Raw genomic sequence first — 15,242 nt, 5'->3', positions numbered from 1 at the left:
AGGAAAATATAACAGCAAATCTTCATGACCATGAATTGATAATGGTTTCATAGATATGCCACCAGAAACACAGGCAACAAAATAAAAAATAAATGAACTTCATCAAAATTAAAAAAACTTGTGCATCAAAAGACACCATGAAGACAGTAAAAAGACTATGTGCAGTATGGGAAAAATATTAGTAAATCATTTATCTGACAAAGTTCTAATATCCATATATAAGGAACTTTTACAGCTTAACAAAAAGACAAATAATTAAAAAGAACAGGTAAAGGACTTGAGTATACATTTTTCCAAAGAAGATAGATGAATGGCCAAAAAGCACATGAAAAGATGCATGAACATACTCAAGATAGAAATGTAATTAAATTAAAACCACCAAGTGATACCACTTCATGGCTAGTAGAATGGCTACAATAATAACAATAAAAAAACTTACAAGTATTGGTGAGGATGTGGAGAAATTGGAACCCTCATACAGTGGTCGAGGGAATGCAAAATGTGCAGCAGCTATGGAAAAAGGTTGGCAGTGCTTAAATTTAAACAGAATTACCATAGGGCACAAAATTCTTTCAAAAATTTTACTATCACAACTTTGCGTCCGAAGGCAAGATCCTTTCATTTGAAGATAATAAGAATTTCAGGTTAACTATGAAAATAAAAGACTATTTGGAGTTCTTTTAGAGTTTACAAACTGCAATAAACCAAATTAAAGTAAATATTTAATTAAATCTGAGTCTAGTTCCAAACAATGCAAGTTTGGAAAAAGTTCCAAAAAAAAAAAAAAAGGCTAATTTTAAGATGATCCTTAATCAATAGGTCACTCACCCAGGGATATTGCTAAATGTGTGACAGACAAGTAAAGCAGAAAGGCTAAAAAAAACAAAACAAAACAAAACAAAAAAAGAATTACCATATGACCCAGCAATTCCACTCCTAGGTATATACCCAAAATAATTGAAAACAAGTACATGTATACACATGTTCATAGCAGCCTATTCACAACAGCCAAAATGTGGACTCAAGCAATGTGACACACACATATAATAGATATTATTCTGCCATAAAAAGAAATGAAGTATTGAAGATGTTACTACATGGATCTTGAAAACATTATGCTAAGGAAAAAAGGAAAGCCACAAAAAGGCACATATGGTACAATTCCATTTATATGAAATAACCAGAGTAGGTAATTTTGGAGAGGCAATAAGCAGATTAGTGTTTGCCAGGGGCTGAGCAGAAAAGGGAATGGAAAAAGACTATTTAATGGGTCTTGGGTTTCCTTTCAGGGTAATGAAAATGATTTGGAAGGAGATAGAGATAATACTTGCACAGCATTGTTAAGGTAATAAATGCATTGAATTATACCCACTAAAATGGTATAATGCATGAATTTTACCTCCATTTTAAAAAATGGCAATATTTTTAAACATGTCAGTATTCCAAAGAATTATTAATGATATTTGAAAAACATTCAGGCATAATAAAGAACACTTGTTTTAACAATTATTGTACTGGGGAATTTAAACAGTATTTTATAAACGTACAGATCCTTTTGTAGTTCATAAGCATGATGATTGGGTGTTCACGCCGTTGTGTGACATGTGCCACCTTAAACCTTGCTCTGACATCAGCACATTACCCGTCTGATTTAAAAAAAAAAAAAGTACATATTATATGTGCATAAGGAAAGGATGATAATAAATGGCAAAGACATTTTGAAAGTGATTATTTCTTCTCACCGATGGTCCGTATACCATATATTTTTGATTATAATTTTTAAATCTGTTCTAGAATAAAATTCAAGAAAATTCAAGCACCCAAAAATATACATTGATATATTGATGAAATGATATAAGGTGGTACTAAAGACTTTGTGCAAAAGTACAAATAAGTTCTGTGTCTCAGTTACTAATGAGGAAATACCATAAGACTAATAATCCTTAAGCAAAAAATAGTGACAAACATACACAATAAAGTCATAGGAAATTGTCTTAAGGCCATTTAATGGCATAGAAAATGCTTGTTTCCCAATGATACACGATGACACCATTAGACAAAATCATGTGTCCCATTTGGAATTTATAGTAATTTAAGTATGTGTCACTCCTAGTAGGTATTGTCTGGTATTCAGGCTTGAGAGCTTTCTGGACCTTACCCGTAGAGCTCCACCAAATGGCTACCTCCAACTCAACACACAGGCCTAATACTTGCAGACCCTGGGAAACTCGGGAAGTGAGATAATAACCACTGGGCCTATTGCCTAGGTTTGCTCTTCTTCAAGCCCTTAAGTATAATCATTTTCTTTTGCCCCCTGATACCATCCCCCCAAAATTGATAGCCTGAGAAAATGCTAGAGATACAATACTGAGTAAAGAGCAGATGTAGGAAACGTTATCAGATAGAAACCAAACTCTGGAAAAGAGAAATGCCAGACAAGAGTAGGTGTCTCAGAACTCAGTTTGATACCCAATGGAAACTGAAAGCAAAACGCTAAGATGCTGTTTCTGAGCAGGTTTCCTCAAACTGAGCAAAATACAAGGCAGCCATATTTTCCGGTGTCTTTGCGTCTCCACGGTGTTTTTTCAAACTCGAAAGGGCGGGAGGACAACGGCTCCAAGCGGGGTTATTTGGCTTTTCTGAGACAATACTGCCATCCTGCGGAAATAGTTTGATCAGTCCCAAGCCCTGAACGGTTCCTCCCTGCATGGCCTCGCCACTGAGGGATTTCAGGCGAGTGGGAGGCTGGACGGGTTCTGGACCCAAGCCTGGCCTCCGTACCTTTTTTCTCTGTGGCCTGGCAGGAGAAGTGGACCAAGTCAGGATCTTGGTGTAGCATCGGCTAGGTTTAGAGGCCAGCACCCTGCCAGAGGCCACCAGGAAGTCCAAGCACAGGAAGTATGGAGGCGGGGCTTGACTCGGTTGCCTAACTGTGTGGGCTGGGACTTCAGCCAAGTGCAGGCCTTGGGGGCATGTCTTGAGAATTTGCACTTTGGGGGTTTAGACAGGCTGGCTAAACCATTCTTTACCTCAACTTCCTCAACTAGTTTTTGTGATATCCTCACCTGTGCCTAGTTCTCTTGTAGGGTGGTCATGGTTGAGTTCACTGATGGTGTGTAGCCACTGGTGCCATTGGCTGCTAGAAGTTCCTTGGAGATTCTTTGGGAAACTTGTCTCATTTTTTTTTGTGAATGAGACAAATGACCTCTACCCTTCCCCTCCTATTTCACCCTTAGAACCTCTATCAGATGAGCTGGGCTGCCTCCAATGGAGGAGTAATTTGACATGACTATTTTCTTGGAAGAGTACAGCCGTATGTATGGAGATAGAGTCCCATTCAGAAGCTACAAATGTAGTTGCTCTTAGACCTGGAATTCTTAAGTTCAAGACTTGTGTTCATCCTTTGTAAACTGTCTTTTTTAGTGGCCATGTACCTGGAAGTGCCTGGAAGCCTAAGGCAGTCCCACTTATGCAGGTCTGAGTTGCAGAGCCAAATTTTATTGATATTTCCTTTGTAAGCATGGGTAGTGTGTGTGTGTGTGGGGGGGCGTCATCGTAGATGGGTTCATCATTCTAGTTATTTATGGATCAGTTCAGCTGAGCTACACCAGGTATTCCCTTCAGCCCTCACAAAATCTGAATTACACTGTCTTTGTCCCGATAATGCAGAGACATTCTCTGCCTGTGATTTAGGGAGAAAAGCAAACTGTTGGACTTTGAGGATCAAACCATAAAAGTCTGCAGATAGCAGATAGGAAAAATGGCAAAGTAAAGTGTGTTTTACTCTACCTCTAACATGTGTGATAAGATTGAACCACACAAACATGTGCTCTAGACAGTGTGCACTTTGGATTGTACATATAAAACTTCAGGGTGCCTGAGTGGCTCAGTTGGGTTAAGCGTCCAACTCTTAATTTTGTCTTAGGTCATGATCTTGTGTTGGTGAGGTCGAACCCTGCACTGGGTTCCGTGCTGACAGTGCAGAGCCTGCTTGGGATTCTCTCTCCCTCTCTCCCTGCTCCTCCCCTCCCTGAAAATAAATAAATAAACTTAAAAAAGTTTTTTTTTTAAATTCAGACAAAACATCTAATATTGTTACATCCAACATCTAACTCTGCAAATCAATCTTTTAAGGATGTACTTCAAGTTTTTGCATTACACATATATAATAATATAATTTACATCATATATATAACACACATATAATGCAGGCTTGAAATATTGAAAAACAAGGCTTTTATTTTATTTTATTATTTTTTAATTTTAGAGTGAGAGAAAGAACATGAGCAGGAGAGAGGGGCAGAGGGAAAGAGAATCTTTTTTTTTTTTAATTTTTTTTTTAACGTTTATTTTTGAGACAGAGAGAGACAGAGCATGAACGGGGGAGAGGCAGAGAGAGAGGGGGCAGAGAAAGAGGGAGACACAGAATCGGAAGCAGGTTCCAGGCTCTGAGCCATCAGCCCAGAGCCCGACACGGGGCTCGAACTCACAGACCGTGAGATCGTGACCTGAGCTGAAGTCGGACGCTTAACTGACTGAGCCACCCAGGCGCCCCGGGAAAGAGAATCTTAAGCAGGCTCCACACTCAGTGGCTGGATCCCACATCCCTGTGATCATGACCTGAGCCAAAATCCAGAGTTGGATGCTTAACCAACTGAGCCACCCAGGTGTCCTGAAAAACGAGGCTTTTAATTGGTAACCTGTGAATTCCTTCCCCTCAGTGCTTCCTTATTTGTTTGTTTGTTTGTTTGTTTGTTTGTTTTTAGAGAGAGAGAGCAGGAGCAAGCAGGAGACAGGGGCAGGGGGAGAGAGAGAATCTTAAGCAGTCTCCATGCTCAGCATGGAGCTGGATGCAGGGCTTGATCCCAGGACCCTGGGATCATGAGGGAAGCTAAATCAAGAATCAGATGCTCAACCAACTGAGCCATTCAGGCACCTATGCCCTCACAACCCCCCTCATGCTTTATAAACACTTGTTCTGATCCAAATCACACTGTAATATATAAATCCAATTTTAATACAGATATTTTTGTGTGTGTGAAACTAAATCTAGTATTATATACATATATATATGTTGATTTATATATATATATATATATATATATGTTGATTTATGATATACATAATCCAAAATGTTATCAGTTGTCTTCACAGGTTTTAAGGTAGTTTGTTGTCTTATTTTTTTAGTTAAAAAAAATTTTTTTTTAATGTTTATTCATTTTTGAGAGACAGAGAGAGACAGAGCGTGATCAGGGGAGGGGCAGAGAGAGAGGGAGACACAGAATCCGAAGCAGGCTCCAGGCTCTGAGCTGTCAGCACAGAGCCCAACACGGGTCTTGAACTCACAGCCTGTGAGATCATGACCTGAGCTGAAGTTGGAAGCTTAACCGATTTAGCCACCCAGTCACCCCATTATTTTTTTTTTAGTTTTTCATCTTCACATCGTTATTTTCTGAATCCTTGGATTCACTATTGCTTAATTCACTGAGGAGAAACTATTGTAACCCTCCATCTAAGAGACAAAGAGTAACACATACAAATGTACACAAAAACACAATAAAATAACAGGAAGTAATGTAATAATGTTTATTGGCATGGGAAAAGACTGTTCTAATGTTAAGTGATGAAATCATGGGATAAAAGTCTGAGTTACCTCTGTTTGGGATTTATACATATGTAAGTGTATGTATCATGCTGTGTATGGCATGCAGTAAAGACAGCTGGTCCCTCCTTTTATGGCTTATGCCAAATTGTTGCCTACAATTCAACATAAAAAGTGACAAAATGAAGTACTCCTGTGTTGTCTTGGAGATGATCCTGGTCAAAGATCACTGGGACTTGTGAATTGTTGGCTTGAGATCTCCCGCTTTCGGGCAATTTCCTCTCCTTTTTCTGTCTGAATGTACCCAGTTTATCCCTTGATGGAGGAATTTGATGCACGGGAAAATACTGGACATGTGAAACTGAGTGAAATAAAGCAGACTCCCATAGACAAGGTCGGGTGGAAATTTCATTTCTGACAGGACAAGATGTCTGATAATGGTAGGTGGTTTTTGGTCTCAGTTTCATTTCAGATAGAAAATAGAAGCAAAAGTGTGGAAGTGTGAACAAATTTCCTCACACTGGACGACTTGCTAGCAGCCATCTTTCTTGGTTCTTTTGTCTCTTTGTGGCGTTTTTTCAGGCTGGAAGGGTGGGGTAAGAGTTCTTCAAGGACAGGGCCCGTGGGCATATCTGGAACACTACTGCCATCGTGAGGAAATAGTTTCAAAACCCTAAATTGTTATAGCTTCCTTCCCTTGAAGCCAACCAGTTAACAAAGGTCTAACCTATCAGGAAGTAGAACATGCTTCAGTTCCAGGCTGGACCTAGTGACCTACTCCCCTAAGGCCTTAGAAGGCACTTGGACATTGGCAGTATCGGGATGTGGGACCTGGAGACCTGGAAAATGAGGGGACCGTAGTGAGCCTGCAGCTTCCAGGAGGTCCAGTCATAGGAAGTCATGGGGCAGGAGTTAATTTTCAAGGGCAAGAGTAGAAGAATCCACCCAAAGACAAATGTAGCCTCTTGTGGGCATTTATCTCCTGTTCTTGCCCCTTGCAGCAAGAGTTAATGGGCTTTCCCATGGTGTCCCTAAGCTATGGGGCTAGGTCCTTTGTGGCTGAAGTGTCAGAGTCATATAGACAAGCTTGTTCCAAGGGAAGTTGAGGAGCATCTGGTATGTTTATGAGTCACAGACCACACAAAATACTATACCCCAGTATAACTTTGGCTAGCAGAATAGATGCACACACCTAAACGTGATCGTCAAATGGAGAAGAAGACCAGGAAAAATCCTGATAATATATATTTTTAACATTCATTTTTGAAAGACAGAGAGACAGCGTGAGCAGGGGAGGGGCAGAGAGAAAGGGAGACACAAAATCTGAAGCAGGCCCCAGGTTCTGCACTGTCAGCTCAGAGCCCAACGTGGTCCTCAAACCCATGACCTATGAGATCATGACCTGAGCCGAAGTTGGGCACTTAAGTGACTGAGCCACCCTGGCACCCCAGAAAGAATTCTTTAAGTCTAGAAGAAGGAAGCAGCTACACTATATTTGTAGCTGATTTCTCAGGCCTAGATAAAAAAGTTGATGGAGTGTTCATCTTGTCTCAGGTATCACAAGAGAGGCCTATGAAACATCTTTGTTTCCAACCATCTATAAACCAGAGAACAGAGAACATTGATTGGCATAATGGGATTAGTGGTCCCAGACTTCAAGGTGTTGGGGAGGAAAATTTTTTCTATGCCCTTCAAGATTCCTCTAGCTGGTATAAGAATTAAATTGACATGAGAAAGATAAATAGGAGGAAAAAAACGTTTAGTTGCATACTCACAGAGGCCCAATAATGAAATTGAGAGCTAAAGAAATGACCAGGCAGGCAGTTTTTTATACTTTTTATTTTTATTTTTTTAAATTTTTTTTTTTAACGTTTATTTATTTTTGAGACGGAGAGAGACACAGCATGAACGGGGGAGGGGCAGAGAGAGAGGGAAACACAGAATCGGAAGCAGGCTCCAGGCTCTGAGCCATCAGCCCAGAGCCCGACGCGGGGCTCGAACTCGCGGACCGCGAGATCGTGACCTGAGCCGAAGTCGGACGCTCAACCGACTGAGCCACCCAGGCACCCCGTATACTTTTTAGACAAAGACAATAAATTTGTGAGGAATTGACAAGACAAAGAAAACCTATGTTCAGGAGCTTCAATTAGTAAGGAATTCTAAACAGAATTTGGACTGGGATAGTAAATTATTTAAAAGTAACAAAGTTTGTTTATACAGTTTTTGTGTCTCTAAATTTTTTATCTTTGGTGATAGAGATGTCTCTTGACCTAAAACAGGGAGGGTACCTTTCACACAGATTTATTTCCTGCTTTCTGGAGACAAAGGAGAGTCAGAGTGGTTTTTTTGTTTGTTTGTTGTTTTTTTGTTTTTGTTTTATTGTTTGTTTGTTTGTTTGTTTTGACACTGCCTGTTTCTTAAGTAACTTTTCATTCAAAATCATCAGTATGCCAAAGTGGAACATTGTGGGTGGGGGTGAGGGCTGATGGAGCCCCTACAATGGACCTCGATTTCCTGTGGAAAAACCAATAAATAGTTTTATGCCCTCCCTTCTTGTAATATATTCTGTCTGGGGTAGTTGTTGTTGTCGTTGTTTTTGTTGTTGTTGTTCTTCTTCTTCTTTTTCAGCTAGACAAAATTAGACTGAGTGGCTTAGCCTTTACTCCTAATCAGGCTCCCCTTACTCCAGTCAGTGGGGCTCCAGAATTTTGTGTAATTGAGATCCTTAGCAATCATACCAAATGCTGCTAAACTTCCCTTTAAACAGGCCTGTCCATTGTGCTCTGACACTTCAGCCACAAGGGAACCATAGCATGTGAACACCATATGAAAGCCCGCTGCTTAACTCTTGCTGCAAGGGGTAAGAACAGGAGACAGTTGCCCACAAGAGCCTACATTTGTCTTTGGTTGGATTCTTCTACCCTCGCCCTTGAAAACGAAGCCCTGCCCCATGCCATCCCATGCTTGGACCTCCTGGAAGCTGCTAGCTCGCTGCAGTTTCCTCAGGTTCTACATCCAGATATTGCCGATGTTCAAGTGTCTTGTAAGGCCTTAGGGGAGTAGGTAATGAGGTCTAGTTTGGAACTCAAGCCTGTTCTACTTCCTTATAGGTCAGACTTTCCTTAACTGGGTGGCCTCACAGGAAGGAAGCTGTAACAACTTGGAATGTTTTGAAACTGTTCCCTAACAATGGCAGTTGTGCTCCAGATATGCAAACAATTTTTATGGCCAGACCTTCTCTTACCCTTACAGTCTGAAGAAACACCACCAATAGACAAAGGCGCCGGGAAACATGGCTGTTTAGCATTTTGTCCAGTTTGAGGAAACTTGCTCACAGTGCTACATTTTTGCTTTTGGTTTTGCTGAAAAACAAAATTCATTTGAGTAAATGTGAAAATTTAATTGGCTTTATTAAGTGACTCATGAATCAGGCATCATCCCATCCAGCAACTAGAGAGATGGTCTGGGGAGTTATACAAAATGGAAGGTTTTTTATAGGCAGGAGGGTGTGGCAAGGAAGTTATTATCAAAACAAAAGAATGAATTTTTTTGAGGCTAAGACATCTTTTTGGGGAAAAGAGAGTGGCAGTGTTTTTGTCATGCAGATGACCTTACTAGTGCTGAACCAGAATTTCAAATTGAACTTTAAAGGTCACATTCCTGAGACAAGTTGAAACTACAATTAAATCTTGGTTTTCTGTCTTGGGGGTGGATTAAATGACTTCATTTTAAGCTTGTTTCTTTAACTTTTTAATATTTGAAATCAAACTGAGACCTTAAGTCATCCACCCTCATCAGTCATCTTTTGTCTTTTGGAAATTAAATTTCTACTCTACCTTGCCTATGCATTTCTGCTTTTCTTCATTTAGCATTTTAACTTTTTTAAATTTTTTAACGTTTTATTTGTTTTTGAGAGACAGAGCACAAATTGGAGAGGGGCAGAGAGAGACACACAGAATCCAGAGCAGGTTCCAGGCTCTGAGCTGTCAGCAGAGTCCTACATGGAGCTCGAACCCATGAACCATGAGATCATGACCTGACCCGAAGTTGGATGCTTAACTGACTGAGCCACCCAGGCGCCCCTCATTTAGCATTTTAATATCCTGTATTTTCCCTTGGCATGTTGTCTGCCTTAAGGGCTAAGTCTGAGATATCCATTTTTAAGAAAAGAAAATGCTGGAAGTTAGCTTAGAAAAGGGTTTCTCTAGCCATTCCCTTTGCTTCTGAAGCTTTCATAGATTGATTCCATTTTGTGATCAAGCACTGATACCTCTCTTTTATGGGAAGTTACCTTTTACTAAGTTCAACAATAGGGTCTAGGTAGTGGTTTTCATTGTATTCAAAACAATGTCTCACAGGGAGTGACACATCTCTGTACGCTACTTTCATAATAAGTATGGTTTTTTTTATGCAGTGTATGTATGCTTGCTGTTCGTCTCATTTAAGACTGTAACAGAAGTACCTTCCAGTTACAAAGTCCTCTCTTCCTTCTATTAGGATTTTTTAATTATTATTTATTGGTCGGTGTTACCATTTTCTCAGTAGAAAATACCTTTTATTTGTAAATGGATTGAGGAAATAAAGAAATGTTCTGCAAACAAGAAAATCACTGATGTAAACAGACCATGTTAAAATAAGCACTGATTAGATTCATGAGTATTCACTTCTGATTCTTTTGCTTTACACATACATCAATCTTTAGGTTCCTGTAGAAGACGGAAAATAGAATGATTCGATCAATAAACATAAGTTACCTATTAAATATGATATTTTACATTCCCACAATTAGAGAATGAGAATTTTTAATAAGATCTTAGAATATTTATATAACTTAATCATTTGTTTGGCACAAAAATTATTTGATATATTAAAATAGGTATTTTGCAGCCCACATTGTCCATTGACCAATAACTTTAGAAATAATTAATGAAAAGTTACTAAATCTTACCTAACATGAAATTAAGGAACGTGTTTCAGATTTCCTTGGACTCAAATAGGAAATAAAAAGGGAACTTTACATAACATCTGTTATGGAACCAGGCTGGAACGTTGGCGGAAAAACCAAGCGGCACTCGGAGATCTTGGTGAATCAGAGATTTATTTAACACTGGCGGGCTCAGAGGAGACCGTTTCTCCAAAGATCTGAGTGCCGAATGCAAGTGGGAAGGGTAATTTATAGTTGTCAGCTTCCATATCTGTGGGGGTTTTTGCGTGTGCAGCAAACAGGGCAAGAAGAACCCAGAAGAGGGGTCTCTAAGCTAGAGACCAGAGCTTTTTTTTTTTTTTTAGTCCCGTCCACCATCTTATGATGTAAAACTTTATTCATTTCTCCAACACATCCAGGAAGGAATTAAAGAAAAAAGACATCAAATCCAATTTTACTATTTAAATGCTTTAGTGAAAGGCAGGCTTTCATCTATACCCCATTATACATTTTTTAATTAAAGAAATAACACAAAAAATAATGAACTTATTTTACTAAATGTTAATAAAGGACTCCCACCCCAAAATGGAAGGATTGAGTCAATCATTATAAAAATCAAGTAAAAAAAATAGAAAGCCTAAAGTGCAATACAAATAATAAATGAATTCCAAAGTGATTCTTTGAAGACAGCAGTAAAATATAACAACCTATTTTAAGTGTGATTAAGGAATGAAATGATTAATATTCATAAAATATTTTTCAGGTTTAGGCTTCCTTAAATATGCAATGTTAATATTGAGAAAGGCACTTCTAGCCCTGGCCAAGTGAGGATACAAAATTCTCTCTCCAAAGAGCAACTACAAAGCTGTATAAAATTAACAAAAACAGCCATTTCTGTGCTCTGGAAATTAACTAAAAGCATTCAAGAATGTTAGTCTTTGGGTAAGAAATGTTGGAATCTGTGTTACTGTGGCCTGGACCTTTCCCATCCACCTCCTGCCTACCTCCATCAATAAGAAAGTTCTACCAAAGTGAAATAAAGACCTTCCTAAAGAATGACTGGGGCAATTCCATGCTAGCAGACCTGTATTGTAAGAAATACAAAAGGAAGGCCTTCAGGCTGAAAAGAAATGACTAGATGATGACTTCAATCCAAGAGGAGAAATGAAGAACACAGGAAATGGTAATTAACTGGGTTAATATAACATTCTATTTTTTCTCTTCAATTATTTAAAAGACACACGACTACATAAAGCAATAATTGGGGCGCCTGGGTGGCTCAGTCAGTTAAGTGTCCAGCTTCCGCTCATGTCATGATCTTGCTGTCCGTCAGTTTGAGCCCCACGTCAGGCTCTGTGCTGACAACTCAGAGCCTGGAGCCTGCTTTGGATTCTGTGTCCTGCCCTCTCTCTGCCCCTCCCCCACTCATGCTCTGTTTCGCTCTCTCTCTCAAAAATAAACAACTTAATGTTAAAGTTAAATGTTAATGTTAAAAAAAACTTAAAGCAATAATTATTACACTGTATTGTTGGCTATATATCATATATTGATATATATAAGAGTACAAGAGTTCAGAGTTATGGAACTCTATACAAGAATCTTTCTACATTTTACTGGAAGTAAGATAGTATTAATCTGATCAATATTTTGATAGGTTCAAATACATACTGTAACCCCTAGAATAACGACTAAGAAGCTAACCAAAAAATATAGTTAAAAATTAAAAGAGAAATTAAGGGGTGCCTGGCTGGCTCAGTGAGTAGAGTGTGCAACCCGATCTTGGCGTTGTGAGTTTGAGCCCCACATTGGATTTAGAAATTACTTAAAAAAAATCTTAAAGAGAAAGTAAAATGGTACGTGAAAAAATAGTGAACATAAATGAAGGCAATGAAGGTAGGTCAAGGAAGAAATCATAAAGGTAATTAGAAAATATTTTGATGTTAAGGCAAAGTTTAGAAAGAAATTTATTATCTTTAAAGACCAAATCAGAAAAGATGGATAAAGAAGATGTGGTATAAAGATACACAATGCAATACTACTCAGGCAAAAAAATGAAATATTGCCATTTGCAACAATGTGGATGGAGTAAAATGTATTATGCTAAGCAAAATAAGTCCATCAGAGAAAGACAAATATCATATGATTTCACTCATATGTGGAATTTAAGAAACAAAACAAATGAACATATGGGAAGGGGAGGAAAAAGAGAAGGGAAACAAACCACAACAGATTCTTAATGACAGAGAACAAACTCTGAGGGTTGATGGAAGGGAGGTGGGTGGGCAATGGGCTAGATGGGTTGATGGATATTAAGAAAGGCACTTGTAATGAGCAGTGGTGTTGTATGTAAGTAGTAAATCACTGAATTCTCCTTCGGAATCCAATATTGTACTGTTTATTAACTAATTAAAATATACATAATAAAAAATACACTTTAATGAAAAAAAAAGAAAATTTGTGAATCAGTAATCTTATTTGTCCTTTAAGAACCTAGAAAAAGGAGAACAAAATAAGTCCAAAACTAAATAAATAAATAGATCATAGATAGATAGATAGATAGATAGATAGATAGATAGATAATAAAGACTACAGTGGGGGCACCTGGGTGGCTCAGTCGGTTGAGCTTATGACTTCAGCTCAGGTCATGATCTCACTGTTTCTGAGTTTGAGCCCTGCATTGGGCTCTGTGCTGACAGCTCAGAACCTGGAGTCTGCTTCAGATTCTGTGTCTCCCTCTCTCTCTGCTCCTCCCCCACTTGCATTCTGTCTCTGTCTCTGTCTCTCAAAAATGGATAAAGGTTAAAAAAATTTTTTTAAATAAAGACTACAGTCAAAGTCAAATATAAAACTAAAGCAAGAGGGAAAACCAACAAACTCAAAATTGGTTCTAAGAGGAAAAAATCTACAAAGTTGACAAATCTTTAGACAGATCAAGAAAAAGAACAGGCACATAAGTATCAAAATTAACAATGAAATTAGGACATCACTATTGATCCTACATAAATTAAAAGGATTGTAAAGGAATATTATGAATAATAGTATGCCGGAAAATTATACAATTTACATGAAATTGAAAACTCCTAGAAAAAAAATCAAAACACACTTAAGAAGAAATAAAAAATATGAATAGACCCCCCCCCCAAGTAAATTGTTTAAATTAGTAATCCAAAATATTTCCACTAAGAAAAGTCTGTACTAAGGTGGCTTAACTGCTAAATTCTATTAAATATTTAAAAGAAATAATACCAGTACTTCACTAATTGTTTCAGAACATAGAGGGTAGGGAAACATTTCTCGACTTATCCTGTGAGATCAGTATTTGTCCAAAACCAAAGCCAAAGACATCGGAAGGAAAGACTACAGACCAATATGTCCCTCATGAACATGACACAGTGATACTTCAAATATTGGTAAACTTAGTCCAACAACATATAAATAGGATAAATAGCATGACCGAGTGGGATCTATCCTATGAATGTAAGGTTGATTATTAAATAATCAAATGTCAATGTACTGTACAATAGTAATAAAGGATTAAAATTATATGATTTTCTCAGGAGATGCAGAAAATATTTGATAAAGTCCAACACACATTTATAATAAAGAGTTTCAAGAAACTGGGAATTGAGGGAAACTTTCTCCATATGATATAGGGCATATTTGAGATACCCGGAGGTAACATTATACTTAATGTTGAAGAAATGTATTATTTTCCCCTAAGGTTACTAACAAGACACAAATGTTCACTTTTTCCACATCTATTTCAATACTTCATTGGATGTTCTAGCCAGTGCAAGAAGGAAAAAAAAAGACATGAAATATATCTAGATTGGAAACAAAGAGTTAAAACTGCTTTTGTTCTAGAAAAAAAATCAAGGAACAAAAATTACTAAATGTAATAATTGAGTTTAATAAATGCATATGATATGATATTAATATATAAAATTGATTATATTGTTACATACCAGCAATTAACCTGAAAATTAAACTAAGAATGCAATTCTGTTCACAGTAGCATCAAACAGAATCAAATACTTAGGGTTAAACTTTACATAAGAGTTTTATGCTGAAAACTACAAAACATTCCTGAAAGAAATCAGAATATCTCAATATATGGAGACACATTCCATGTTCATGGATTGAAACAGTTATCATCAAGGTGGTGATCATACCCAAATGATCTGTAAATTCAAGTCAATCTCTATTTAAATCCCAATACATGTTGATAGGATGGTCCTAAAATTTACATGGAGATGGCAAATGATCTAGAATAGCCAAAGCAAATTCTAAAAAGTACAAAGTTGGAAGACTTACACTAACTGCAAAACTTACTGTAAGACCACAATAATCAAGACAGTGCCATATTGGCAAAATTACAGGTATATGGTTCAATGGAATGGAACTGAGATTCTGGAAAAAAATCCTTACATCTACATTCAGCTGATTTTGGCAAAGATACCAACACAAATCAATGGAAGGAGAATTTGGTCTTTTCAATGGGTCATGCTAGCACCTTTGTCTATACACATTCATAAGACAAATTTAAACCTTTACCTCACAACACAGCCACAGAGAAAAGTTAACAGACTGGATCATAAGCCTAAATATATAAGCAAAATATATCAAACTTCTAGATAGAAACAGGAGGAAATCTTTTGTCTTTGGGTTAAACAAAGATTGACAAATAGGATTCAGATTTCATCAAAATTAAGAACT

At 37.8% G+C, this 15,242-nt stretch overlaps 1 non-coding gene across 1 annotated transcript; it reads left to right on the top strand.

The window, feature by feature from the left end:
- Positions 1-1,549: 1,549 nt before the first annotated feature.
- LOC128774018 (small nucleolar RNA U13) lies at positions 1,550-1,652 on the top strand. The gene has a single exon (XR_008418497.1). It is a non-coding gene; the product is annotated as a small nucleolar RNA U13 (small nucleolar RNA).
- Positions 1,653-15,242: the final 13,590 nt, after the last annotated feature.

Source organism: Panthera pardus, unplaced genomic scaffold, assembly GCF_024362965.1.
Source record: "Panthera pardus isolate Hobbes unplaced genomic scaffold, ASM2436296v1 HiC_scaffold_27, whole genome shotgun sequence".
Classification (NCBI taxonomy): domain Eukaryota; kingdom Metazoa; phylum Chordata; class Mammalia; order Carnivora; family Felidae; genus Panthera; species Panthera pardus.
This window is presented reverse-complemented; position numbering and strand designations above follow the sequence as displayed.